The sequence below is a fragment of the Aethina tumida genome, chromosome 5 (genome assembly GCF_024364675.1).
Source record: "Aethina tumida isolate Nest 87 chromosome 5, icAetTumi1.1, whole genome shotgun sequence".
In the NCBI taxonomy this organism is placed as follows: domain Eukaryota; kingdom Metazoa; phylum Arthropoda; class Insecta; order Coleoptera; family Nitidulidae; genus Aethina; species Aethina tumida.
The window spans coordinates 6,369,361-6,378,843 of NC_065439.1; the positions used below are offsets into that span (position 1 = coordinate 6,369,361).

A 9,483-nucleotide genomic window follows, 5' to 3' on the forward strand; every position below is an offset into this window, starting at 1 on the left:
GACTACAATGGGAAGTTCTATATCACCTTCCGTACTCACCAGACCTTGCCACAGGTGACTACCACTTGTTTTCGGCCTTGAAAATAGAGATGTTTTGGAAAACAAGGTGATACACTTCTTCAATCTCCAAAAGCAAGATTTTTACAAAAATGTGATGTATGATCTTGTGTCTAGATGGGAATGTGTAATATTTTCCGAGGATGATTATTTTTCATAATAAAGTTTAACCCATTTTTGTGTTATTTTTAAACCTTCAAAACTACACGAACTTTTTTGGTTGCCTGATATTAAACCAAAAATACAATAATTAAAAATAGTATGACGTCGATACGTCATTATATACTAGAAATAAGAGTAAGAGGGCAAAACAGAAAAAGTCAACAAATTTATTCAGACCGGAGGAGATAACAAATGAGCCTATACTATAGCAGGAAAAGCAAAAGCAATTACACTTTGTTTAGCAAAGAACGAAACAAAAACTAATTATGTGCAATCGGGAATCATTGAATCATACGCTAAAATAATAAGTCATACATTATTACCCCATGAGAAAGTAACAACTCTATGCTCAAAAGACGATCGATTAAACACCCCAACACTAACGTTTCCAAAGCGAAATCGAAAAGAGGAAATTTCGAAGTCAGTAATAAACATGATAAATAGGATAAAAAAGAAGTAAAATAACTACGTACAAGGCAATAATGAGTGTAGTATGTTACACCAAAATTATATTAAAAAGGAACTCCTGAATCCTTATTAAGGTAAATAGAAAATATCTTAAATCTAACTGACACTTAAGAGATATATAAACCATAACAACTGTAACAGATAACCTTTATCAATTATATTTTAAATTAAATTCATCCTTTATATACTTGTTATAATTGTCAATTCATCAACTCCAATGTTCAAAGAGCAGCAGGTTATAAACCTTAGTTGAGACAAATGAACAAGTACACAAGTGGATATGTACTATTGAATAAATAAATTACATTGTTACAAATTTGCAAACTAAATATATAAAATTACTTATGAGTCCACAACTGGGGCAGCAACTCGTCCTTAGGTCAATATCCAAATTAATACAGACTTTATTAATGTTCTAAGAGTTCGAACCCGAGATCTCCCATTATTTTGCTGTGCTAGGAGATTGACGTAATCAATTGGTTCGAGTGGCTGAAGAAAGTAAAACTCGATGAGTGGTTTCCGAGTAAGTGATCCTAATATCTGAAACACAAAAAGATCACAGTTAGAAAATATTTAAGTAGTTAACAAAACGTTTTGGAATAGATACACAAGTAACAATTTTTAACCAATTTTAAATTTCTTTGTGATTCTGGAGAGGAGTGATAACATGAGTTAAAGACAACCTGAAATGTCATGACTATAACAAACTCTCTTCAAGTTACAATTATGACTCCTAAATGTTTAAAAATAAAGTGACTGTAGAGAGAATGTCTTAATTCTCAATTCAAAAATGGTGTATCAAAAATTAATATTAAAAATAAAAAAATAAATTTTAATTATTGTTTTCAAATTTACTAAAAAACATAAAAAATAAAATCATAATACAATACACTGAAAACTTTAGAACCGTTTAGTTCTTAGTAGCTGAGTATAATTTGTTACAATATTTTAAGATGATTAATTTTAATTATATTTTCAATACTAATTATTATTTTATAATATAAAAAACATATATTATTATAGTTACTGGTAATATTAAAAGAAGCATAAATAAACTTTTTATGGTAAACTAAATGTTAATTTAGACATTTTCAGTTTTATTTAGTATTTTAACTTAACAATTCATAGAAATTAATTAATATACCGCTTTAAATAAATGTACTTGAGTAACTAAACAATTTATAGAAATTAATGTAAAATTTTGTACAATTACAAAGTAAAATAAGACAAATTTTACTTTGTAATTTTACAATTTTAGGTCAAAAATCATTGAAAAATCTTTGAAAAAATTCATATTAGTTGAAAAATATATCAAAATTTGTTAAAAACATATCTGCATTACACAAAGTAAGAAAATTTTAAATGAGTAAAATTTTCAACTTCAACTACGAAAATAAAGATAAAAATGAAACAACATCAATTAATTATATAAACAAAAATCATCAAATTTCATCAAATAATGTTTGAAACAAATTTGAAAATTTATAATTTTAAGCCAAAAATCACTAGAAGAACATTGAAAAAATTCAAATTACTTAGAAATATCTTGTTTGTAAAAATGTTTTAAAATTTGATATTTATTATGAAAATTTTAAAGTGGTGAAATTTTTCAACATAATCCGAGAATAAAAGTGAGAATATAGCAAATTTAATTGATTATATAAACAAAAATCACCAAATATGGTTTGAACTAGACAAATTTGAAATATATATTCGTAGCGTAGTTTGAGAATTTTAAGCTGAAAGAACTTTTCAGAAAAATTTTAAATTCAATTATTCAGTTTGAAATAAAAAAGTTGAACATATCTATTTTTGAGTGAAGTCTGTAAAAAGGGATATCAAAATATGGTTTGTGGCAATTAACCTTTTAAAAAACTTGACCCCGGAGCAAGTTCATCTCTAATTAATATGGAAATTATTATGACAGTTAAAATACTTAAAAGGGATACACAATTTTACTAAAACAATTGCTCTACATATTTTCATATTACAATTTTTTTCGATTAAAATTATAGATAATCAATTTTCTAAACGAATTAAAATTACAATATTAAAAAAATAAAATTCAAACAAAATTATAAAATTTAAAATATTAAGCTTAAAAAATTATAAATAGTCAGTTAAATTGTATTTTTAAAAACACACAATCAGCATAATAATGAGCAAATTCTAAGTTGCGTTTCTGATTCATTTCATTTGTTCTCAGAAACTTACAACTTGATGGAAAGCTTTTTAATTTCTTAGCCCAATGCTAAAACCAAAAATCAATATTAATTATTTATGTTAGTTTACGTCATCGTTTTCACCGATGGACCAATGCGACGGGCTCACATCTATTTAGACTATTTTGTTTCGTAAACAAATCTGAAAGATTTGTTTTCATTTGATAATCGGGGCAGTTTTTAAGAAAGCTTTAGATGTCGAGAGTTAATGTACGTTTGTTGTAATAAAACGTATTATTGTGAATTTGTTTTAATCAAACTAACAGATTAGCTGTCGCTAATCTATCATTTATATAATAGATAAATTGAAAAAATATATTATAATTTATATCTAGAGTAAAAATTTGTAATATTGGCTTAAATATCCATATATTAATCAAAATTTATTTCTGCAATACGAATCTGGACGATCGTAATTGCACCTCTTAAAACACACGATAAGTATAATAATAGACAAAATAAGTTAATAGTAAATGTGAAACTGACCTTTTATATTTGTGTTTCTAATTCATTTAATTTTCTCTCTTGTTAAAATTTCAATTTACATTTAGGTTAAAAAATACAGAATAATACACTAAATTATTGTGAGAGAAAAATATTGTAGATTGTAAAGGTTGAGGCATTTGTGACCATAGTTTTCGTAGATATTATATTATATTTAGTTGTTCGGGCTTATTGGTCAACGTTTGTTGGAATTAGTTCCTGTAAATTGATACCAATTGTGACAATATTTAAAACAGAAAAGATATTTAAATTAAACACTTGCACAACAATTGTGAACAGATTAAATTTGTAAGACAACTTTAAGTACAATAAGATAAAATTTATTAGTCTATATGTCCAACATTTATATTATATTATATTATCCATATATTAATGAAAATTTATATTTTTACAATACAAAACTGAATGGTTGTAATTGTACTTTTAAAAACACACAACCAGTATGTACTATGTAAAATTAGTTTATAGTAAATGTGAGACTGACCTTTTATATTTACATTTCTGATTCATTTCATTTCCTTTCTTCATAAAATAACATGTCAGTTTAATTTTTATTTGTCCTAAGGAAGTTACAACTTGGTGGGAAGTTTTTTAGTTTTTTGGTTAAATGCTGAAAACATATTAGTTATTCAATTTATTAAAATAATTTTGTATAAGAGTTAAGTTAAAAATATAGTATAATATAATTTATATTCTAACTTATTATGTGTGACAAATATTGTAGATTGATACCAAATATGACAACATTTACACAGAAAAGATACCTTGGAAGCAACTTATTTAAATAGCCAAAAATAATTGTCCAGCATACATATTTATACTAAACACATACACAACAATTTCGAACAGTTAAAATTTGTAAGGTATCTTTTAGCACCATAAAATAAAATTTAATTTTTTAAATTTAAATTAGACTATATACTGAATATTTGTTTATCCACATATTAATGAAAATTAATATTTTCACAATACAAGATTGAACAATTGTAATTGTACTTATAAAAACATGAAACTGACCTTTTATATTTACCTTTCTGATTCATTTCATTTTCTTTCCTCATAAAATAACATGACAGTTTAAAACTTGGTGGACAGTTTTTTCTTGGTTAAATGCTGAAAACAAATTGAAATTAGTTATCCAATTTATTAAAATAATATTACATAATAGTTAAGTTAAAAAATATAGTATTATAATTTATATACTAACTTATTGTGAGTGAAAAATATTGTATATTGATACCAATTATGACAACATTTAAAACAGAGAAAACACCTTGGAGGTAACTTGTGATAACTAATCATATTTAAATAACCAAAATTAATTGTCCAGCATATGTATTTATATTAAACACATGCACAACAATTTTGAACAATTAAGATAACCTTAAGTACAATAAGATAAAATTTAAAGATTATTAAACCATATGTCTAACATTTACTTAACCATATATAAATGAAAATTTATATTTTTACAATACAAAACTGAACAATTGTAATTGTGCTTTTAAAACGCACAATCGGTATGATACTATGGAAAATTTGTTTATAGCAAATGTAAAGCCTACCTTATCTATTTACATTTCTGACTCATTTCATTTCCTTTCTTCATAAAATAACATGTCAGTTTAATTTTTTATTTGTCCTAAGGAAGTTACAACTTGGTAGGAAGCATTTTAGTTTCTTGGTTAAATGCTGAAAACCATAAATTGATATAAGTTATTCAATTTAATTTTATATATTAGTTAGTTATACATTAGATTATTTGTTCATCATTTACTTATCTACATATTAATGGAAATTTATGTTTTTACAATACAAAACTGAACAATTGTAATTGTGCTTTAAAAAACACAATCGGTATGATACTGTTGCAAAATTGTTTATAGTAAATGTGAGAATGACCTTATATATTTATATTTCTGAATCATTTCATATCATTACCTCATAAAATGATGATAGGAAGCTTTTTAGTTTCTCGGTTAAATGCTGAAAACCAAAAATTGATATGTTATTCAATTTAATCTGAAATATTATTTAGTTACACATTAGATTATATGTTCATCATTTACTTATCTACATATTAATGAAAATTTATATTTTTACGACACAAAAATGGACAGTTGTAATTATACTGATAAAAACACACAATCAGTATCATACAAAGCAAAATTAGTTTACAGTAAATATGAGACTGACCTTTTATATTTACGTTTCTGATTATTTTCATTTCATTTCTTCGTAAAAATTCATGCCAGTTTAATTTCTCATTTGTCCCAAGAAACTTACAACTAGTGGAAAGCTTCTTCTTTTCTTGCGCCGATGTTAATAAATTCAGTATTGGCCATTTTATATCTTACCTGTTGAGCACGCCACCATTATGACATCGAAGTGTTGCGCTTGCAAACTGAGTGGACAATAATGTTGTTAACAATAAAATTTTAACCACTTTACACAATTTAAAAATTATTTAAATTTTGCAGTTTTGGGTAATGTTGCAGAATCGGTCACTCTAAGGAATATCTTTAGCGCATGCGTCAACTTGATTTGAAATCATCTGTTTCGGAGATTTTAGACAGCATAGTTGCCAGATTTCAGTTTTAACAAAATAACTAGAGAAAAATGTTATTAGAAAAATCTCTACGTAATTTATTTTGTTTTTCGTGTAAGACTTATGTCATTTATGTAGTTGAATTCTAAAAAAGATAAAATTCTATTAATCATAGTTTATTAATTACTATATTAATTTTTTATTTACTCTATATTTCTTTGATAGTTTAATGTCTAATTAAATATATTCAGAAAATATTTAATAGTTTATAGGTAAATTTGCAAAAGGGAATACTTTTTATAAAAAATAATACATTAATATAACAAAAAAATATATTTATATACTTTATAATAAAAAAACAAAATCAATTAAAATAAAAATAAAATTATTCTAAAGGATATTGCTCCCTAATACACATTATTGTACTCATAAACAAGTTATAATTTTTAAATTTGTTCCTCCAAATAAACTCGTGGAGGTACGATGGAAATAAGTTTTGTGAGGTACCAAATTGGCGGCGGAGTTTCCTTTTCGCCCTCATCCACATATTTTCCACATTCTGCGTGTGAATTGCACGGTTTTCAGTGTTCACAAAATTATGTTCGTGAATAATCACTTCATGGTGATATATTCCTCCGCCAATTTGATTGATATTTTCATATGCCCTCCACCCATCGGACATAATTATTGTTCCTGGTAAGATGTACCTATTCCATTAAATAAAGTTATATTTTTATACTTATAAACAAAAAAAAAAATAACTCAATTCGAAATTCTGGAAAAAATGTAAATATTATTTCTAACATGTACATGCTCTTACTTTCTAAAATAACATGCACAATTTCTACTAAATTCTAACAGTTCAAAAATATTTTTTACCTAGCATCCATCAAATACATGCTTCTACTTTCCTAAATACGCCTCTCCAACCAACCTTTGAATTATAGCAGATAAGGTTTCTGCAGTTCTGTCAGGAACTTCCACCAAGAAGCAACGCCCAGAGCCACGCTCAATACCACCGAAAACCCATGCACCAGGCAACCACCGTCCACGATGATATTTTCGATGAAAAAATTTCGATTCATCGATTTCTACTATCTTAGGCTCTTGAGCGTCTTCATCCCATCCACCTAAAACCTCAGGATTTCCTACCAGGTGTTGCTCGCAGAGTTCCCGACAGAACATAGACCAGTCTACCATTGTGTGGGTAGCCGCCATCCCTAGCCCCACTTCTCGTTTAACCACTTCATGTGGCATATCAAACGCCCAACAATAAATTATTTTTAACATTTTTTCTACAGATAAGTTGCTGTTGGAAAAAAATGATCCGCTCCTAATTGATGATGATTTTCCACACCCTTTGCAACGCCATATGTATCCATCTGTACACTTTTTTTTTATGAATGACATGGCTTGATTGCAGTTGGCACATATACTCCTATTCTTAAGTATTCCGCGTCTAACACACCACTGTATTGCTAGCAATGGATTGCCAAAACTTAATCCAGCCAAATTGTACGATTCATTCAAATCTATATCAACTACATTATCCACAACAATACTAGTAGGAGCCTTTGACCTTCTCTGAACAGCCATAGTCTATTGCACTAAACTAACTCTAAAAAAATTAAATACTAGTGAATTTAAAATATAGTAAATTGGGAATAAGTTAAAAAATAATAAAAATACATTTTTAATTAAATACAATACAATTATAAATATATATATATATATATATATATATATATATATATATATATATATATATATATATATATATATATATATATAACTAATTAATGATTAAATTAAGATTGTACTTACCAAAAATTATAAATATAATAATAATATAAATGTAATATTATAAAAATATAGCACCCAAATAATCTATAAAGTAAAATAACTTAAAAAATTACTACAAATAAATTAAAAATGATCTTACCAAAGGAGTACAAATATAATGTTAATAATCTGTTAATAATGGAAATAATCTGTAAAGTAAAATATATTAAATGAGCATACTAATCAATAAATTAAGAATGTAATTACCAGAAGAATAAGGAAAATATATTGTTTTAAAAACACCACGGAAATATAACCTGTAAAGTAAAATAGTTTAATTAATAATGCAATAATTAATAATGCAATAATGATCAAATTAGAAGAAAGAATTTACTTACCAAAGAAATAAAAAATGTAATTCACAATAATAGTCTCAAAGAACACAAAACTTTCACAAAGAACAATTCGAATATTTTGACCGTTGCAAAGCGACAACACAGCACTACAAATTGTTCAAGAAGCGCGAAACCTGCGACTCACGACGCATGCGCTAGAAAATATTCCTTAGAGTGACCGATTCTGCAACTTTACCCAGTTTTGTATAATTTATATAGTAACCTATTGTGAGTGGAAAATATTGTACATTGCCAATTATGACGACATTCGATACAAAAAAGGCATCTTGAAAGTAATTTGTGATAACTGATATTATTTAAATGACTAAAAATAATTGTAATATTGCAGAATCCGCTACCATAAAAAATATTTTAAGCCCATTCATCAACTTGATTTGAAATCATCTGCTTGGATATTTTAAATCGCATAGTTAACAGATTTCAGTTTTAATAAAATATGTAGAGAAAAATGTTGTTAAAATTTCTATATACAGGAGTCAAAATATTAGATAAGTAACTTCATCCATCTTGTCACATATATGACTTAACAGTTAACATCTGGCTGAGAAAACACATATACCACAGGATATTTGAAGTAAGTTATACAAAACTATATCAAAGTATAATACTTAATTAATTCTTACACTACAATTTGTTAATCGAAATTTGGCAAAAAGGTTGTTTGATTTGAATTTAAACCTTAACACGTGAAATAAACAGTAGGACTTACGTAAGTATGCACCACACAAAGAAAAACACAAAACAATCACAAGGGATTATTGTACGTAAAACGGACAGAAAATACCGTGTTGAAAGTTTCGAATAAAATCTACTGAAACTACTGAAACTTAAGGTTTTATAATTTCAGAATTAAGTGGGGTGAGAAAAGGGTGGTACCGAAGTACTGAAATCTCCCCCACAGAGATTCTTTTCCAACCAATAGGGTTGTTTGTTAAAAACATACTTTCCAGTCCTGAACAACATTGTTGCCAAATTGATCGACATGTTTCCCTGTTATGTCCCTACTCTAACTTTCATGTACTTGGTCTTAAAAACCTTATGCAATTCATAATTCAATACAATACATTATTTCAATATAACTACAATTCTGATGTAGCTTGCATAAGGAAAAACCATTGTACTTACAAACATTTGCAATCTTTTAAAAATTAATTCATTAACTTAAATAAGACAAAAATAAAAGAACAAAGTTACAATTCTCTAAAATTTCATGTTGGGGTAAATTATTACATTTTCCTTTAATTAATTTAATTTAATTACTGAATAAGTTCTATATAGAAATATCACTATTTAAACTTCGAACCCACTGTGCGATCACATTCTG

The 9,483-nt window shown here is 26.4% G+C and overlaps 2 long non-coding RNA genes across 3 annotated transcripts; both read right to left on the reverse strand.

Annotated features, from left to right (window-relative positions):
• Positions 1-5,019: 5,019 nt before the first annotated feature.
• LOC126265536 (uncharacterized) lies at positions 5,020-5,754 on the reverse strand. Its single transcript, XR_007548029.1, has 3 exons — positions 5,610-5,754; positions 5,355-5,399; positions 5,020-5,105 (listed from the first exon to the last, which is right to left on the reverse strand). It is a non-coding gene; the product is annotated as an uncharacterized LOC126265536 (long non-coding RNA).
• A 525-nt stretch (positions 5,755-6,279) lies between these two features.
• LOC126265530 (uncharacterized) lies at positions 6,280-8,328 on the reverse strand. 2 transcript variants are annotated; one of them, XR_007548022.1, is made up of 5 exons: positions 8,142-8,328; positions 8,011-8,060; positions 7,904-7,952; positions 7,786-7,848; positions 6,280-7,579 (listed from the first exon to the last, which is right to left on the reverse strand). It is a non-coding gene; the product is annotated as an uncharacterized LOC126265530 (long non-coding RNA). The 2 variants fall into 2 exon arrangements; XR_007548021.1 differs by lacking the exons at positions 7,904-7,952; positions 8,011-8,060; positions 8,142-8,328 and having other exon boundaries at positions 7,786-7,872.
• Positions 8,329-9,483: the final 1,155 nt, after the last annotated feature.